Raw genomic sequence first — 21,396 nt, 5'->3', positions numbered from 1 at the left:
CTATGATGTCAAGAAGACATAACGTCCTGTAAAAAACACTTGGTATACTTTAAGTTAGGAAACAGATATACATAGCATGGTTTCTTGGGATGAGGCACTTTCTAGCTATGGTGTGGAATAAGAAATATCAAGAAATATAGGAAATTAGGGAATACAAGACATAGGGTGGAGAATGTGAAATTATCTATTATTTTCTTCTTACATGTGCTAGTACTTGACTTAATTTAACTTATAAGTCAGTGAATTCAATAACACTGTCTGTTCCTCAGCAGACCTGAATTTTCACTGAGAAACTACCTAAAACCACATCATTAATTGTTTCCCAGGCATATTCAATAACGGAAAGGGAAAAAACAGATTTCAGGATGGAGGTGCATGAAAATAGTAATTTTAGATGTAGGAGACTGTCCAAAGCCACCTGGGTTACTGATTAACACTGAAATGTACATGTGAATGGGTAAACTTTCTTAGTTTTGTTATTTAAAATTTTAGATCTGATTTTCAGAGCTCAGAAGATAATACACTATGAAACACTCAGCTAAACTGAAAAAGGCCTGTTCTCCTAGGTCCAACCACTTAGTTCAATGAACGGCCTGAAATCCTATTAAGACAGTAGAGTTGGGTCTTCTGGGTCTTTAATTTTTACCGCAAGTGATACCCACAGTGACTCCAGCATCTACACATTAACTTCATTTAAGCCACAGTGACTTATCATCTATGCATTAACTATTTTATTCACTGATTTGAACAGAGCTCTTTAAGGTTGAAATGCCTCTTGAGAACTGCAGGTTACATCCACCTTAAACTAATTGAAAGGTTCCATGGATCTCAAAACCACCAAAGGACACTGATGTGTTAATATGACACGAGACCTTTGCCTTGAAAAATAAAAGCTTTTCACATGTGTGTAAATGCAACCATCCTTCCTCTTCCCCCTGCTCCTACTCCCCCCCTCCCCCAAATATCGTTCCTTGCTTTCTCTGTGGAACAACATTTTTGCATTTGATATTTTTCTGCCTAGAAGCAAAGGTTTCATGCACCATCCTTAATCTTCTAAAAACTTGAACCATGTGTTCATTGTCTGGCACTTAGATATTCTATGTTAAATGTAAGCTATTTGCAACTTTGCCATCAAAAGCCTGCCCAAAAGCTAAGTCCGATAAGTTAATTTGATCAAGAAAATTTATCCTACATTGTTCGCTTAATCTGGGATTTAGACTCAGGAAGTCATGGAAGTAAAATCTGCAAGATGAATCCTATTTTACGATCAATAATCCTTACTCTTTCCTCATTCGTTACAGTTAGAGATATAGCACAATATAGATAAGGACTCAGGAAGTTTAACATATACAGTATTGATTCCTTTTTGTGCTTGTTTTTTATTTTATTTTTACGTTATAAAATACTCCCGAGAGTTGCAAACAAAGCCTAAGGAGGCCAGACGTACATGCTGTACCAGCACTACAGAACAAAATAATTCAGTGTATGCAATCTTAAAACCATAACCATTAATCTTTTGATGCAGTGCATCTCTGAGTGTGGACTCATAAAGCATATAATAAAACACAGATATGCCACAACAATTGAAGTCAAGTCCTGCCTTTGCTCAGCCATGTGACTTACAACAGCAGAAGAAGAGCACAGGAATGAGCAGAGGATAAACTCTAGGGGAGCAAACAACTAAATTACTTTATGCTTTTAATCCTTAATTTCCTTTAATGTTTTGAGTTTTGCAGGTCAGACTATAGAACCACCTATTCGACAGTGATTCTGTATTTTGGTTGACTGACATTCTCCGCTGTCAAGCTGTCAGACAGTTTCACTGTCTAAAAACTTTAAAAAAATTTAATTGTCGGAGTGAAACTCTTCCAAGCCATGTGTTTGAATTTGGGAATATTTCAGAATGGGGTTACCATATCTGAGATGGAGTTAGTGAAAAAACTTACCTCATTTTGTTTTATTTTTCTTCAAAGAAATCACCAGTGTCTTTTCTGAAAAGTTCAAATTAATCAATTTCTAAGGGATGTAATAGAAGTTTGACAAAGGTTAACATGTGAGTCACGTGTGTGGCTTTGGCTGTTTCTGGGAAAGTGTACCCAAATTTAGACAAAATCACATGCCTATTTTACAGCTCACAGCTGCAAAGGAGTTCTGTGGAAGCTGTTTGAACTGCTGTGCAAAACTAAGGCAACTGCAGTAACAGGAAACAGCATATCTGACTGGGCACCTCTTTGCCCCATGTTTCTGTGTGGGATTATTAGTTACAGCTTTTTATCCCCTTTTTTCATGAAGCAGTGATGGGACCCACACAAGGGAATGTCAAAAAGTAAATAATGCTGTTTTTACAGCAAAGGCTTAAACAAAGCAAAGGGTGACATATTGAAGAAAGAAAATAAAATATCAGATATCTCATCATTAATCACCAACCATCCTAGGTACTAAATGAGATAGTCATCTTTGAAAAGTCTAGGATGCGATCATATAATTAAGTCTGAATAATAAAGCGTGGGCACCTTTTTTCTGCTATTTCCTTACTTTCACGTGCCTGGTTTTGTGATCTTATTAATGTCGTCTCGGTGACAATTGCGTTGTAGTCATAGTGAGCAAAGGTGCTAAGAAAAGCTGGATTTCTGGGATCGTGCATTTCAACGGGCGAGGTTTGGGGAGGCATGCCTACAAACTTTGTTTCCCTGGTGCTCTTCAACATGGTATGCGTATGAGTCGTGTGTGTGTGTGTATCTAATATATAAATAATATAAGAAAGACATGGTTCATGTGTGAGAGAAAAATCCCATTGAACTATAACATTCCCAGATGTTATTTTCCTCGTACAGTGTATATGTAGAAGTAGCTTCCCCTTAAATAGCTTGCAAACCTCCTAGTGCTGTTCACTGTACTCGTTGTTTCAGAGCCACCAGAAACCAGCCAGAGCAGCAATATGTATATAACTAGGCCTTGCATGTTTGTATATTTTTAGTAAACATATTTATTTGGTACCCAGCTGTGCCCCTGTGGTTTTTTCATATTGTTTTTGTTGTTTAAAGATCAAAAAGCACAGGCATATACTGTACATTGTAAAGAAAGGAAATGAGGAGGCAAAACTTAGATAATTTAAAAATCTCTCTGGCACCTCTCCAAAACACAAAATACAACCCTAGAGATATCCTTGAATATTACATTATGTACCTTGTGCAGAGCCAGGATCTCTGCACTGTTTGGTTTACATTACTCAAACTTCCAAACAGTGAAATTCTCTTAGTATTGGCTTCCACAACCTCATTATCTTTTGTACCATCAGCTCCAAGGGCCTCAAAGAAGCAATTTTTAACTTTCAAATGTGACTAATGTAACCATTTAACTCTAAAAGGCCTTTTGTTTCATGTCTGAATGTGAAGATGTTTTTCTTCTAATCTTCTTTCCTTGACAATAATGTGAACTGTTTCGCAGACTGTTGAGAACTTTGTCTCAGTGAGAGGTTATTACTGATCTCTCCATTTACTCTGTGGGATCTTAAATCACATGAAAATATCTCACAAAGGAAGAAAAAAAATTACTTTATAAACCTGGAAGGTGATTGAGATGTGTAAAGGTAATATCAGTGTGAAGTTCTCTTCATTTGAGCAAAATGGCAGCAGTGAGAAAGTTGTTTTATGTAGTGACAGTACAAAACTGGGGAGGTCCTGACCAAGGTGTTAGTGGTACAGTGAAACCTCAGCGGCATTAAGCCATACGGTTTGAAGAGTTTGACGGGCACCGAGAGCAAGCACAATAGACTGGAGAACAGCTGGTTGTAAGAGGAAAGCAAACCAGGGAAACGTATAAGGAACAGTTATGAGCTTAGCCCAGGGGAGGGGTCGTCTTTGCATCCAGTGTCCAGGAATGGCAAACTCAGGTTTATGAGCAAGGCAATTTTCTATTGTTTGTTTCTACTGTGTACCAAAAAAGAGGTTTAGACCAAGAATTAGCTTCTTTCTCTTTCTTAATTTTGGGTTTGTTTGGGTTTTTTTTGTGATGGAAACAACATTTCAGGGCTTGAAATCTTAGTTATCACTTGAGACAAACAGAACAATATTACTATGTCTGAGTTTCGGAATTATCCTAAGGAAAGTATGTACGTTCAGCACAAATCTGTGGGTTTCATTTCCAACCCTTTGTATTTTCTGAGACTTATCTTTTACACAAATAGGATCAGCCCAAGAAAGTGAACCCTTTTGCAGCAAAATATCCAATTACTCTGTGTGTGCTCCACCTGAAGGAAGGCTTCTGGATGTGGGCATACAAAGTGCTTTTACTGTCATATTCACCTCCGTTAGGCCATAAATAAAGCATGTGGATATGTGTTGATATACTTCCCTAGAAAATACAAATGCCACAAGTATTATAGATTATGGTACATGGATCCTGGCAAAGTGTCTGTAGATCAAGATTTTTTTCCAAAGTGAAGTCTCAGAGCAAAAGTGTGCCCTCAAGGTGCACCTGAGGTTCCTGTTGACAACAAAGGGACCTGAACACACACACACATCCAAAGGCAAGGTCTGGACCTCAGTCACACCACAGGAAAAGCTCTGACAATGAAACTGGGGTTATATAAATTTATAAAAACACTGAGCAAGATATCAAAGTACAGCACAAGCATGCAGGGAGAGAGGTTGATGCATGAAATAGGCTGGGGAGCAAGCACTCTGCAAGAAAGATGCAAAGTGACATGTTAGAAAAGCAAACATCTGGCATACATGGAAACAAAGGTTGTCTGGATAAAGTGAAAAAGTGACTGGAGGATTATGCATAAACTGTTTTTTGAAATTCAAGTGAGAGGGCAGCAATTAAAATCCTAGAAAGTAATGGAAGCTTTTAAGAAGCTAAATTCTAGGTGGGTCAAAATAAGCAGTGGTGGAACAGAGTTGTCTAGGTTTTAATTTAGAAATCTATATAGAGAAGAAAAATTAATGCAAATTCACTTTCATTTAAATCACACTGTTTCTAGATACCTCCATGTACAATATAGACACATCTCGATGGGACTTATATTTCTTTAGATACCTACCACTTTCCCATATAGATATTAAACTAAAGAAAGAAAATAACTCCACATATTTAGTTAGAATTCCACAGAATACAAATTGTCTTACTTGAAATGTGGAAAATTATTTAGATGGTGGGTGTGTGTATGTACGTGTGTAATAAAGACTGATGGACAGATACATCAATAGATTCCAATGAGTTTGTATCTACGGTGGTTGTAAAACAGAATTTTAAATTCTTCCTACAGTAGCGTTTGAATAATATATGTAAGAATACATGGCTTTTCTGAAAAACCAATGTTAGTAGTACACTGAGTCTTTGAAACACCAGTATCAGTAGTACATCGAGTCTTTTGTCTCGAGCAGATGAATCCTGTGCAGGACATCTGTGACGTACTCAGTATTATTGCTGTGAGAGTTCATGCATGAACTAATTTTTAATCATTTTCTTTCCAATCCCCTTTCCAGGGAATGAGTGTCCACGTTCAAAATAGGTCTCCGTCGCTGCCATCCGTGGTCTGCCAGGGAAAGCTGCCTGGGCCAAGTAGCTTTGGAGTTACTCCTTCATGACTTGCAGCCCACCCTGCAGGGCTGGCCCAAGTGTCCCAGGAAGGACGCAGCATGCAATCAGCCAACAACACATATTTATGGTTTTAAGGACAAGCAGACGGGAGGCCAAGGGCTTTGGAAAGAGAGTTTGACCCTCACCCGCAGCCCTTTGCCTGTTCCCCTCCTCCCCGGCCCCACTGCTGCTCCATGCTGACGCTGTGAGTGCAGACTGCCTCCAGCATCCTCAGAGCAAATGCACTGCAGCTCCTACCCAAGTATTTCCGCAGCAAAGCACAGCACGGATGGCTGTTTATTTAATGAAAGGGAAACACATGGATGCCTTCTTCCCCAGGTCTTCCCTCCTCCGTGGTTCAATTCCCATCTAATTGCAGATGGCAGGAGCAGACCCAGGGTCGGTGCTACTGAGGACGCTGAGACACTGCCTTTGCTATATCCCACATTGGGACCAAGACTCCGTGTCCCCTGTTGTGGTGGCATCGCTCCATGCAGGGCAGCGAAAGGACCCAGTGTCTGCACGTGCACTGGGGAGACCGGAGCAGCTGTGGGGCACGGTGCCCTGGCCAGGGGGCATTCAGCTCCATCACACCCACCACCATCCAGCCCCCAAATCCAGTCCCTGCTCTGAAGAAATGACAGAATAGAAAAAGCACTCTAATGCCAAAAGTGAAAGAAAAGCCTCAAACTGAAAGGGATTGATTTTTTTTTTTTTCATGAGACATTCCGTTTTCAGACAGAAATGCCTTTTCAGCTAAACAGACAAAAACATAGGCTTTTTTTTCAAAGATATGTTATCCCTCAGACAAAACTTGAAAATAGAAAAATGTTTCTACAAACATGTTCATAATAAAAATGTCCTCAAGAGCCCTACTGAAAACAGTTTCAGTGGGTTTATTCTCTAATTTCTTTCCAGGCAACACTGTCCTTGAACTTGCTGTTGAATAAAGTTTCAAGACCTGACCTTAAAAGGTTCGTTCTGGTCCCACCACAAGGAATATGCGTAGATTGTTTTATTCGTACATATACAGATTCACTTTGAAAGATTAATTTTTCAAATTAATCCCCCAACATCTAAAAGTATTTATAGGCTGAAAACTAACAATCTGTTTTAATATAATCTAATGTAGTGAAGGAAAGAAATATATTGTTTCCATCTGTCAATTAAAATGCTCACTTGAAGCAAACAGTTACCTTGTAGGTAATTCTCCTTAATCTCATTGCTCAAATGAAGCCAAATATATTTGCTTGCCTATAGTAACAAAATCCACAACCTACTCTGTACAGCAACATACATAAGATCATAAGAATGGTTATTTAGTACAGAAGGTTTCGGTTAACACTACCCTTATCATATATTTGTTTTAAAGTTCCCTATGTGCTCTTTGTAAAGATCAATTAATTTAAGACTATGTCTTTTTAATCAGTTATTCGCTAATGCAGTATTTCACTTAATGTCCCACATTTTCTCGAACCGCCTTACAATAAAAAGTCTTCCTTTAATCATTTCAGACATTTTAGCAGGCAATCATTTATGTATGTATGTATGTTAGCAATTAAGGATACCTTTAATATTAACCTAATCAAGCTCCAGTTTGTGGTTAAGTAATCATCACTTTTGCTTCAGTGGGATCCTGCCTTTTATATATTTTGCTTAACATATACACATAAATACATAAAATACAGTATAATAAAGGGCAGGAAAAGGTCTCTCTGGTTGCATTTTCTCCTGTTTTCCTAAAAGAATTTTCAAACCTTGAAATAATGAAAAACAATGCCCATAGCCTGTCTGTACTTGAGACTAAATAAGCATGTATGTTGTTTATTGTCTCAAGCCTCCTTTTCACTAGCACTTTGTTCCAAATGCTAAATGAAATAATGTATTTTAGGAAGCTGCTGATGACTGCACACTAGTTTCTGCAGGAAAAAACTTCTTAAAATCTAGTTAAACCAACAGAAATATAATGGTCAGCAAACATAGCAGAGTACAGAATAAAAGCATGCTACCTCCACGGCAGCGAGGGTCTGAACTGGGACATCAGCAAGAATATTGATATCGTCCCTCACCAGTGATGAGTTCCAACAAATATCTGCCAAACCCTGTGGGTACCTGCACTGGTGGAGAGAGGTTGCTCTGCTAGATGTTGGTGGGACCACTGCTGAGTACTGGAGCAGGGGAAGCAGGAAGATCTGTGACACGAGGGATGCTCTTTCTGGTAGGGGAAAAATAACCCGCAAAAATTACTGAGTTATGGGGACTCACGGCCATCTTTCTGATTTGCCTGGCAGACAGGTTTTGTCACACAGATGGCTCTTCAGGGTGCTGGAGAGAAGATGGGTGTTCTATTGCAAAAGCCCTGCGGGGAATTCTCAGTTTATTCACATTTCACTGTGCCACTTTCTTGAGGTGACAGCAACTCCCTTCAGTTGCTGGATTTAGAGTTCAAAACAGCCTCCGATGTCCTCCCCAGATACAAGATCAGCTGTATGAAGGAAGGTTTATTGGCAAACAACACCTCTGCAATCAAAAATCTTCCTACAGAAGGAAATGGGTCATTCCATACATGAAAAAAAAGTCATTTATTTCTTCCTTAAAATAATTAGAGGGCAGAGCAGGGAGCAGAGAGACATTTTAGAAGGACAGCATTATTTCATCATATAGACAATCACCTTGCTTTAATGCAATTTAGAAATTTCTGATATTGGACAGATAAATTAGGAAGATAAATTGCTGGTGACAGAGACAGGATCAGAGAGAGTCTAAGGAATGTGGCATGTGTGTTTTATCTCTGCGAACACAGGTTTTAATACCCTGTGTTCTAGGTTACCTTTCCCTAGTAGGCATATTGTCTTTTGTAAAAGAGAAAAATGTATAAATTCTGAGGGAAATGTAATATCTTTTGACATAGTTTTAGACCACCCACACAGCAAGCTATGGAAGCCAATAATCTGAAGCCCAAATATGTTTAAATCACTGAACAAAGCTTTTGCCTTTTTACACGTCTTGTATTGTCTAATAAAAACAACATGAGCTGGTTGTGAAATATTTAGAGTTTTGGAGCCCACTCTTTTGTCCGGTCTATGATGCAGTTATTAATTTTCCTAATATAAAATCCATTTTCAGTAAAAATATACAATCTAATGTATTCTGAAAACAGGCCTCCAATTTAGAAGGGAAAAGAATGCCATCTATTTTTAGTGCTGCATATCTTTTAGTACCTGATATGAGTTCAAAATCTGCAATGATACAAAGGATTGACAAAAAGATGGAAGGGTATATATACATTTTATTGGAACCTGGTTTTTTTCCTCACTTAAAAATCAGAATTACTGTTGACCTGATCCACACTATACTTAGCACTGGTTTTAGAGACTACTGCTGCAAGAGAAGTCTCACAGCGCTTCACAGCACTTAGTTTATGCTTAAGGGTTGAAAAGGGCATGCCCCATGCAAGGTAATTACCATCAACTCCCATTCATGGCTGGTCCCTCACAAGGGGACACTTAGTAACCTGGGAGGTGAATTCGAGACCAGTTTCCCTCACACAAGGATTGTTCTCAACTAAAACCACTTGCCTGAAATCATTGGAAAGGGTTACCCTGAATTCAAATGATCTTTTGATTGACTTCCTAGGTAGCAAAGGGAGAGCATCAACAAAAGAGCCTTTATGTGATTTTGAAGATTTTTGCAAAAATAGACAAAAAATCCAGATGAAAAACAGTTGATTTATCCAAAAAGCTCTAAATATGACCCCCTTAATTAGAGCCATCAGATATAGTACCTTTATCTGAGAGGAGTCCCACTGGCTTCAGCAGACCCATGAATGGAAGAAGAGAAGCAGTCAGCAGCTCCGCGCAGATAGGGATTACAAACCCTAGTGTTTTATTTCTCTGCATTAACTGTTTTCTCGGCATTGCCTATGGAAAATTTACTCCCTTTAGAGCAGGGAACTACTGGGGTTAAGGAAAGCAACAGTTTTATTTTATCCTTCTTTTGTTCCTGCTACAGGTAATACCAATAGTAACAAAAATATTTCCAAGACAATGTTCCAACCCTCTACCTGAGGTTATTCTGGAAAATGTTTTTGCTTGCCAGAGCTGTGGCTTTGCATAAGGCAGGGACCCCTGTGCTCTCTGCACTTTCTCCAGTAACAATGCTTTGATTCACACAGTCACCAGCTTGAGTTGAAAACAGTGAGTAAGCTTGGCTTAAGTTGTGAGAATCATATCAAATATCCTTAAGTTCATTCCAAACACATCTTTTCCTTTAATAAAAAAAAATTATGAGTTTTTAAATGGAGCTTAAAACGAGTGGTCTGAATTAAGTTTTAGTTGTGACCTCAGGTATTGCTCGTTTTCCTTCTGAAGCCTGGGATTTGCAAGTTAATTGGCTAAAATTTCAGTGCAAGCTTGAATAAACCAGATTGTCTAACTAATATTTTTGCACAAGATGAAAAAAAATTATTTAAGTGTGAAGCTGGGTAAGAGGCAGAAGAGAGGTGTGAGGAGCAGCAGCTGACCTCAAGTGTTTCGTCCTTCTTTTCAAGTTGATTATTTTAGCACAAATGAGAGAACTACGCATATAAAAGGAAAGGAAATTAGGTGCCAGAACAACACGTCTATCGGAGATCGGTGTAACTCAGCTTCCTGTGACTCTTCTAGCAATGAAAACGAAAGTACCAGGCAGGACAAGTCCCCAGGCACTATCAATGCTGTGCAGGAGTGGGGTATCTCGACCTAACCCAGGTCCAAACACGTTGTCAGGTGCCAGTAGCTCATCATCTGTCCTTCATTTGCACAGAAGAGAGCAGACTGCCTTTCCCTGGGTATCTGTGCCTGAAATGCCACCCAGGGAGCCCAGCAATTTCTGGGAATGACAGCTTACTGCAGGAGATGAGCAGGACCGTGGACTCGTTTCACCGCCTGGGGAGCAGCGTCCAGCCGCACGTGGGACATTACTTCTGCAAGAGGGGAGGGAGATGACTGGGTGGTGCGAGGATGGAGGTGGCCCTGCCATGCTGCCAAAGCGCTGCAGCCAGAGAGCCCAGACATGGGCTTTTTAGGGCAGCCCCCGGCAAAAGATAGGCTGCTTGATGTCTAGTGGAAATAACTGTAAATGAAGCAAAATGGCTCAATCAAGCTGGTCTTTTACATCCCCTGCTTCTCCTTTCTGTCCTCCCCTGATACAAGGAAGAGATTCCTTCACTTTGTTTTACCCCTTGATTATCTGGAGTCTTGATTCATGGTATTCACAGCAAAATTACTTAATTGCAAGACAGACACATTTTCATGGGACAGCTACCATTTTTATGCTTCCTAACTTATAATACTTTTCAATTATATCAGCATGGTTTTGACCCTAACAGTACAGGCAGAAACCCTTCCCATGCACCGACAAAAACTAGCTCAGCTTAGCTCACCATTATGTGATGGAGGAGACATCCCTTTGCTGATAAGGAGATACACGGTGTTTGCAGAAAATCAGGCACAAGCCTGCAAAGCTCTTCATCTTTAGCTCTGAACAGTTAAGCGTTTTACTGGGGCTACTTGCATTGACCTGATAGCAGGCTTAAATGCTTTGCTAGCTTGAGGCTTTTTAGGTATATACATGTGTATTCTTCCTCTATAGAGTATTCTATACCACTGCTAAGGCTGGTGTGTTGCCACTGGCAGCAGAAGGAGCCAAAAGAGGCTCTTTGCTGTAGACTGCACCAATTGCATAGCCACAGAAGACCTTCATGGCATGGCAGCCTTTGGTGCCATTTATGCATGTGCTACCTGGCAGCACATGCCTTTGCCCCTGGCATGCAGGGACATCAGTGTGGAGAAGCCACATGTGGCTCTGGTTTTCGTGTCACATGTGTCCATGCGTAGAGAGCCCATCATAGCCGGAAGACCCAACAAGCGGTAGGGTGAAGTGGTGACACTGCCACCATGGACCACACACTGGGCAAGTTTGCTGCGAGGATCGGGAGAAAAATCTTCTCCAGAATCTACTTTGACTGAGTTTTCACTCTTTTAATTACCAAATATGTGGCTGCGTATCAAAATCTGCAGAAACACTAATGCTGAACTACGGGGAGACTAAAGGCTGCTTTGAATTCTCATCAAGTCACAGGGAAAAGGTCTCTTTAATTTCAGCCTACATAAGAATTTGCTCATAGGAGTTTTGCTAAGACAGAATAAGCTTAATTCTCTCAGGTCCAAAGGAATGTACCTGTCTGCAAAGTAATACCTAATGGTAGAGCTTTTAACGTCGAAAACATCCCACCTGATTTCAGCATTTAAGGGTCTGCATCCCAAAGGAGACAAATCCCCAGGTGCAAGAAGTTGATCTAATGCAACAGCAGCTTTTCGAAGTTTAACAATGAGCAATTTGCATTGTATCAATCAAATACCCTCCCTCCCCCGGTCCATGTGAGAATCTGGAGACTGTTCATAAATACAGATTCCCCTTTTCCCAACTTTCATCTGCTGTTTTTTAAACAACAAGAGTGAAAGTATTGCCTTTGCGTGTGTTCCCATGAGCTTGTGGAGATTCAAAACATTTAACCAGCACATTGTAGTTTTTATCTATTACTTTACATTTTTAAAGTGGGACAATGCAATGCTGGAAATGGTAAGGTTTTAGGGTAGAGATCTGTTAAAAAAAGATTTTAAGACGGTAAAATCAATCTAAAATCTGTACTAGGCAAGCAAGTGGCAGGGGATAACATGAGCAAAGGGAATAAAAAGAGCTCTGAAGAGCCCATACCAGTTGCTAATACTTAATCTCTTTAAATAATGAATTAGCTGCTCATATCTACTGTCGCTGCTAAGAGAAAGCACTTTCTTTGTGAAGTGAAGTAAAGCTTGAATACCCATGAATTATTCAATATAAAGTGTGCCAGTTAAAATGCCTTGATATTGGAAGTCAAGTGTAAGATTATCTTTTGTCTGTCAGAAAGCATCTCTCCCATGTTACTGAGACTTGAGGGGGTGGAAAAAGGGGCCAACCAGTGCGCAAACACATCAAGAAAAACAAGGGACAGATTGGGGTAACGCACAGAACCTCTCCCACTTATGGATGAGTTTCAGTTGTATGCAGGAATTATTTTGTTGGGCTTTGTTTACTGTTTCTGCTCTTCTTTGCCTCCATGGTTGCTCCATTGGCTGTGACTGCAAGGGAATCACTTGTGATGCAATGATGCTGCTCCAAGGTTTCTTCCTACAGAGACAGTATCAGCTATTGATCTGTCAGCCTTTGCTGACTTGTAGAAATATATTTCCTTACTCAGGTTTCTAACAGTTTCCAGAGCTGAATAATGACCTTTCCTGTGTATCAGTGTGTAATCTAGAAGAATGCACCTTGCAAGAGAGTCTGGCGCAGAAAATGACTGTTTCTCAGGAAGGTTTAGGTCATCTAGCCCTGAGGTATGATATGGGCTTTCCAAAGGGCCAGGTAATCAGCTGCTATTTTTCATCCTTCAGGAATTATTGTGTTCCTTCTTTATACAGTCCACATTGTTGGTGGCACCTCCAGATATCTCAAACATTCTTTTTTAATTATTTTATTTTATTTTATTTTATTTTATTTTATTTTATTTTATTTTATTTTATTTTATTTTATTTTATTTTATTTTATTTTATTTTATTTTCTAGCTGTGTTTTGAATGGATTCCAATTATTATTTTTTTTATGATTGCAGTTGAGTTCAAAATATCACGAAGGCCTGAAGCTGCAGAGAAAAGCAGAAAAGCAGGCTGATGTTTAGGAGGATTTTTCTTCTTTTTTAATCTCCCTTTCTCATTCTTCCCCTGCAAATTATCCCAACACTAGATTACCTCTACCACACTAGTGCCTCCATGGTGCCTTTTGATCTTACAGGTACGTGTTTTGTGTTTGGTGATTTTTCAGGTACAGTACTGCAACGTTAGAAACTAACCCACAGATGTACCATCCATAATACTAGTCAACAATCTGCACAGTCAAAATCACAGAATGGAATCACAGAATCCCAGACTGGTGGGGGTTGGAAGGGACCTCTGAGATCATCCCATCTCACCCCTGCTGGAGCAGGCACCCCCAGAGCAGGGGCACAGGGCCGCGTCCAGGCGGGGGGTGAATGTCTCCAGGGAAGGGACCCCACAGCCTCTCTGGGCAGCCTGTGCCCCTGCTCTGGCACCCGCACAGGGAAGGGGTTTGTCCTCATGTTCAGGGGGAACTTCCCGTGTTCCAGCTTGTGCCCGTTGCCCCTTGGCCTGTTGGGCAGTATTGAAAAGAGTCCAGTCCCATTGTCCTGACACCCAGGGACAAAATGGGATATATACAGATTATCACTTAAAAATACCTAATTTAAGCATCCTTACTCTTCTCTTCAGCAGCTACACAGGCAGCGCAGGATCTAGTAGCTCTGAACAGAGATTAATCTGGGTGGGTCATCATGATACTGAACTGGGATGCTATCATAAATGCAACAACCACACTTAACATCTATAAGTGGCTTGAGTGTAGTCCAGTGTAATGCTGAACACCAAGTTGAGATGACTTAATAATTTCTGGAATACTTTGCCATTATTGTCTATTATATAATTCTAATTGATATCAACAGAAGAGTTTATCCAACCCTAAGACCCCTCAGAAACCTGACCTTGGACTTTGAGGTGAGACTGGAGAAGAGAAAAGGTATCCTGTGTCTCTGGATGGCTAATAACACTCTGTGGAGAATTGTGCTAGTACAGCCAAGGGTGACGTCTGAGGGCTATCACTTCCCTGATCATCAACTAAAAAAAAAAAGAAGTTAAAACAGAACACTGAAAAATATCTCAAACTGTAACAAATGTCATAAATGTCATTAAGGGGATCAGACTTTGGATTGATTTACTCAATCTGAAGGGAGAAGGGTTACTTCATACTTTTCAGGTACAATTTCAAACAGTACTTTCTCTGTATTTAAATAAGATTTCTAGCATTATTGATCAGTCCAGGTTTGGATAAATTCCTCTATTCATAAAAGGGATTTACCTCTTTGTCTTAATAGAACCATCCAGCCCAGAAGTCATCCGTCCTTTTTCATGTTTTTGTTGAAACCTGAAGAGCCAGTCTTCACAGCCAGACCCAGCCCAGGCCAGAGAAAGTTTGTGATTGTCTTTCTAATTCACCTGTGCTGCCCATGCATTAATAGGTAGAGCTATAGTTTCAAACATTTATTATTTCCACAATAAATAGAAATTTATGGTCACTTTTCTACATGTTGGGTGCTATTTAATTTCCCTTTTAACAGATATTAGTTAAACTGAGCAAAGGTAGACTAGCTCTGTTTTCTCCAGCCTCAAATGTACCCCAGTGAGAATAAAATCTGAATCAACTCATGAGATGAAAGTGGAAAAATAGTAGCACAATTAAATTCCAGAAATTTTTGTCTGGACTACATCGGTTGAAGATATTTTCAGTCTTCATTTTTTCTTAATGTAACATTGATATATACTTAATATAAAGAAATATAACCTTAGCGAGAAGAATCAGAGCTGGAAAAATTGCATTAATTCCCTTGTTTTGAAGGGAGATAGTTGCGTGATGTCTTTTAAAATATGGCTTGCAGTGTCCTCATTCAACAGATTAAGAATATACAACATGTTGCATGACAAATCAAGGCATAGTCTTTAGAGTCATTTAAGATTGATGTTTAGCAACAAATGAAAACCATTTACCATTCTCCCCAGAGAAATTTTGGAATGAAAGATTAATTATCCATATTATTGTGAAAGCTAGATCCAGAAAAACTCTCTTGGTTTACATCTTTTGTTCCAGAAATTAATTTAAATGTCTTGAAAAGATTGCTCAGAATTCATATGGTGCCTTTCCTCATTAAAATCCATGGATATAAATTTCACAGTATTTAAAAGTACACAGATTTTAACAGGGAAAAATAAGAGGCCTGTGGCCTTTTAAATGTCAGGGACCAGATTATGGTCCCTGTTGTATGTATCTAATTCTTGCTGAAATGAATAGAAGTCCCACATATACACTGTCTTCCTAATAAGAACCAATTGTTTTTCTGTTTGCACGATTCAGTCTGGATGAATGAGAAAACATCGGAAACCAGGCATCACAGGGCACCATTATTCTTTGGTTCTCAAAGTGTGCAATGCACTAGGTCTGATTTCACTCATTTGTGGTTTTAACAGGATTTTTGTTACATCTTCCATATTTTTGCAATGAGAAGAACCTCCATAATTTCACATAACTCACAATTTTACATGTTTTGTTGAACTATTACCATTTTATATTTTTCTTGCTGAATAACAATTTTTCCTTCGCTAACTAAGGTGCACGTCCTTTTGTGTCCCTAAAACTACAAAAGCAGGCGATAGGCCCATACACACTTGAGTCAATTACCACAATGTGTGGGACAGGGCATGGTTCGTTTTGGGTGAGCGGCATGTCTGAAATTTCCCCCCAGGGTGCCTCCAACCTCCATTACAGATTTTGCTACCGAGAAACCTACAGTCTATTTTGCAGTGTGGGGTTTCTTGCTTGGGGTGGTTGTTTTTTGGTGTTTGTTTTTTTTTTTTGTATTTTATTTTTTTTTACAAACCGACAACTGTTCCTGACTATTTACACACAGTGCAATATGTATGTCTGTTAGAACGACCTAGTTCTTGCAGAATAATGCCAGATGTCCTGTGCTCAAAAATACCTACACTAATGCTACAACCACCACTATCACTGTTTGTTTATATAGTAATCAGCTGTCACGCTGCCTTTTTATATCAGTGTTTGTATTGTTTTGGAATGAGGTCTAGAAGAAATAGAGGAAAGCACATAATTTAATTGGGCCACACACATCTTTGTAGAAAAAAAATCTAAAACCCCTCAGTTTTCAAAGTACTAAAGTGCTTCAATCTCTGCTCTACCTGCTAAAGAGCCCAGATACACTTTTAAGATGCCGTGTGAACACTTAAGGACACTACTTCGCAATGGAGATTTTATACATTTGTTTTTTCTGAGGCAGGGCCAAAGGTCCTGGAGATTTTTGGTTTTACCCTGATACTTTTTCCTGGCAGGAAAAAATTAGATAATTGCACATACACCTATGGGCAGTCAGGAGTTGTTCAAATCCACGTTGTAGTCAGACTTCTTCTCTACCGGCTGATCTGGCTGACTCTGTTGAGTCCAGAGCTATAAACTTAATATTTAGAAGAAATCTTTTAACAAAAAAGTTTTTTGGAAAGAGTCCACAAATAGATTTAATTTAATAATAAACATTTTGGTTGGAGCAATACAACATGGGACAGAAATGCTCTGTTGCCCTTCCCTAAAAAAAAGTACTTGGACTTCTTGACCCAGATCCTTTCTTCAAAATACCTTCTAAACACAAAAATCTTAAAAATTAGATAATAGTCTTGAGTACTTCTTGTGCTGACTTGGAAGCTCAAGACTTGTTGGTTACTAAAATGCTCCACTAATCTTTAAAAAGAGTGCCTCTCACAGCTGAAGGAGTATCTACCACAGCTGTTAGCCTTCATCTGTAGTCCATACCCAAACAAAAGACCATATCTGTAAAGCTTGTTCACCTTGAGGAAAACTCTGGTTTTGCTAATATTTAAGATGCCACTGTTGTCTTTCCATCAGTCTATAAATAAATGTAAAAGGTATCAGTGTATCTCTAGTTTGCTGTAAGTACAGCAGGTTGGCCTTCTTACCCGATTCAGCAAAGATGGGGATATATGAAAAAGAGAGGGGTGGAAAAATGTGACCTGCATTGGGGAAGTCAGCCTTCAGAATCAGACAGAGCGGAAGAACGTTGCACAAAAAGGACTGACTCTTTCCTAATCTACACCAGAGTAACTGCCTTGCTTTCAGTAGAGTTTTATTCACTATTTGGGGGACTCATTTTATAACCTGACTCAAACAGCTGAAAACTTTCCCCTTCCTTCCTTCCTTCCTTCCTTCCTTCCTTCCTTCCTTCCTTCCTTCCTTCCTTCCTTCCTTCCTTCCTTCCTTCCTTCCTTCCTTCCTTCCTTCCTTCCTTCCTTCCTTTCTTCCTTCCTTCCTTCCCTCCTTCCTTCCTTCCCTCCTTCCTTCCTTCCCTCCTTCCTTCCTTCCTTCCCTCCTTCCTTCCTTTCCTCCTCCCTCCTTCCTTCATTCCCTCCTTCCTTCATTCCTTCCTTCCTTATCTTCCCCCATCTCCCTCTTTCTCTTTCTTCATTTTCTGCCTTTCGAAAAGCAACATATTAAGCCAGTAAATCAAGGAGGAGACAATAAACATGCCCACTCCACATAGCAAATAACTGTTCTGACCAACCAGCTGCTGGCCAGTATAAAATCTGAGGCAGCTGGTTAGCTAACTCCTTAGGGCTAACTGCTCTAAAAATCACTTCTTTTCTCTTCCTTCTTTTTTTTTTTTTTTTTTTCTTTTCACAGCAGATATCCAGATACAGAATCTCCGAGCTAATTATCAGGGCTGGGATTCTCAACTTAATCATCACTATGAATTCCCCAGAGTATAGTGGCATCTAAGAGCTAACCCCTGCCATGCTGAATCACAGCCACACAGATGAAGAGCCAAAACCCACTGAGATTTTCAACGGAGGAGTCCTGTACACATATATAATATAATTCTGTACTTTACAATTGAAGTGTAAACTAGGAGACACTAGCTGATGAAATGCAATTAAAAGTTAAAGGATGAATGTTATAGATTATTAGTTTAACAAGGCTTCAGGGAAGAGAGAGTCCATCTGTCTGCTTTGTCTAAAAGCAATTTACAGTGGTCTGTCTGTAAGAATTAACTCATGCTATGTTCTCCATGACTGAAGAAAGGTGGAAAGATAAATAATCCGTTGACTAAGTAGCTGTAACTTTGCACAAAGCATTCGGCTTCTGGTTAAATTAAGAGCAGGGAAAGGTAGATTGCAGAATTATTTCTCTCCATCATCCTCATTAAATTTCATTTCAACAGGGAATGGTGTCACTGCTGCTTTAGTTATCTATTATGAATTCAACCCAATATTCGGCTTGAGTACTCTCTGTATGTTACTGCCTGTACGTGCAGGTATACAGAACGGCGTGCAGTTATGTGATGCCAATAAATGGCAGGCTTAATTATTTTGTAATTATTCCATGAAATAATTTATTTTGCATGAATAAACACAGATGCTTCTATTCTCTGCTGGTGTAATTCAAAATTATTCCACTGACGCTGGTGGAGGTGTGCTAATTTACACCAGCTGAAAATTTGGCCCCATTATTTAAGGACCTGAGCTATTTGGCAAACGCTCAATAGGCACAACTGAATTGTAAATTTTCCTCTTAGGGCATTTCAACAGTAAATTACGTTTTATACAGAAACTTCAGCTATCTGGATGTAAAATCTTCCTGGACTAACTGCGGTAAATTAGTTAGTCTGTCAGATGCATGCTATTTGCTACACCACTTGCAGATGTTCAGTCCTATGTGAGATTTCCTTGATGCAACTGCCTATAACAAGGACATATTTATCACACTTATAGCTGTCTAACCTTTAACTAACGCTCCTCAGATGGAAGACACTTCTTTACAAGAAATCTAAACTGTGCTATTATTTTTTGTTAAGGTTTGGGTATCTTTAGCAGCACTGGCAGCTTACAACATTATTGTCCACAACGCACTCTTTGGTGTGTTGTTTAAGGCTGCAGCTTCTGGAGTTATGACAATATGTCAGAATTTATGCTTAACTTTTTTAAGCATAAACATCTTTCTAGTGCACATCATGGAACAAAAAATTAAGAAAATGTCCTCAATAAACATGGAAACCTCAAAACCACTCATTTAGGAAACTTAGCCCCAGACACTTTCTCTCCTTCATCTCACTATAGTTATGGCAACTTCATAATTTTGGAGCACCTTACATATTGCTTGATTTGTGACTTTGGCAGCACTGCAGAAATGCACCCTTTTTTTCACAAAATTATACTGGAAGATATGAACCTCCTGCCAAGAAACCATGGTGCAATTTAGTGAGATTTCAGACTGAGTGGAGCAACCATACACACATTGGCAGAATCTTCTACACCTAAACAGAAGATTGTGAAATAAATGAAAACTTAAAGTTTAAAGGACGTGAAAGGAACAAAGGAACTCTGAATTTTATTCTCAACACTGCCGCAATCACCCTTATTCTCCTTTTGTTTCCCTTTCTCTAGCCAAAAATTAAGAAAGCAACATTTCTGCATCACCATTAATTTGTCCAGTTTCGAAGAATCCTCCAGAATGGGTTCCCTTGTACTAAGTGTCACAATAACTACAAGAAGTATATAATTGCTCTGTAACCTCAAAACCAACTGTTTCTCTGCATGTCTTTAGGATATAAACCTCTAATTCTCATTGTTGTGTAATCAAATTGTCCTCAGCTGTTGCTAAATGAAATTCTATGTCCAGACAGAGTTCTGCAGCAGTCAGATTAAACTACAGGAACACTTGGTTAAATGGCTTCTTAACTGCTTAAGGAAAAAAAAAATCAGGTTTATTCCACTATTTCGGTAATCAATGCAGTGTGATGTGTGAAACAGTCTGAGGGAAAACCTTGGACAGATTATACTTTTTTTTTTTTGTACACTTCTAGCTCTCTGCAACAGCATGGTCTTTCATATTATAAGCAGAGATGTCTTTTATTTGGTTTCATTCCATCTGCTGGAGAAGGATCTGGTGCCTACTTGCATCTTCCTTAGAAACAAAAGGAGAGGGGAGGCACCAGTCTTATTTTCATCCCCTTTTCCATCCTGGGCACATACAAACAGTTTAGAGGTTCTCTTCCAAATTACCTTTGGAGTGGGGGAATCTGACTTGGCAACTATTTTTGGCTGCATGGGGTTATACCATAGCTGATGAGCAACCAGAGACCGCCTTTAAACGACTGTCTCCTGTAGATTATTCTGGTCCAATCTCAGGCAGACTGTAGTAATAGGAGCCCACTTCTTTAACCATATAGGTCCTATTTTGAAATATTTATGCATATTTATTCAAAGTCAAACATCTCAGGAGGTTCTCAAGAGCTCTTTGCCAAATGCTTCTGAAATTCGGCCTGTGAAATCATTCCTACCTTGACTGGCTGAACACCTTTACAAAAATCAGATCCTTGATCTCCACTAGTGGACAGTGCCAAAGGTGGGCACTTTACTGTCTGTCTGGTCCCTCCTTCGTATGTCCCCGTGCACAAAGCTGAACCGGGGAGGTTTCCTGGCAATGTTGGTGCCGTTACCTGCACAACTGCATGCACATATATCCCAGTGCACGGGCTGTCCTTACCCTCATTACTTCATGCAAAGGTCATTGAATTCAGAGAACGGGTTGGTGATGAAGATGGCTCCTTGGGGGATTCACATGAGCTTGGAAACAGGCTCATCCATTTAAACACATCTTCCAACTATGTTATGGTCTTAAGTTTATATCTTTTAATGGATTTTCTAAACAAAATGTGATGAACACTCAGAATTTGACATCAGACTTCTACTATATGAAAACTCAATTTCCTCACAGCCTTAGTAAAGTGAATTCTAGCACACACCTTTTAGCTACCTGTTTCTAAAAACCAATTGCAGTTTGCAGTAGCCTCCCATTTGAAGCATAACCTGCTTTGTTTCCTTCTGAAGAAAGCCAGCTGCAGCTCCAGTGCCCAAGTTGCAAGGATGGACAGAGATTAACAGGTGACCTGCCGAAGCACATTCCCTTTGTGGAAATGCATCTTCAGGTCCCCTGCCCCAAGATGCTGCTGCACCAGAGTGCACAGGGCTCTTTTCATACCTGGCAAGTCACAATGTCCTGAAGCATTACATTTCTGTACAGCAGGACA

The sequence above is a fragment of the Phalacrocorax aristotelis genome, chromosome Z, assembly GCF_949628215.1.
Source record: "Phalacrocorax aristotelis chromosome Z, bGulAri2.1, whole genome shotgun sequence".
In the NCBI taxonomy this organism is placed as follows: Eukaryota; Metazoa; Chordata; class Aves; order Suliformes; family Phalacrocoracidae; genus Phalacrocorax; species Phalacrocorax aristotelis.
Note: the sequence above shows the minus strand (reverse complement) of the source record.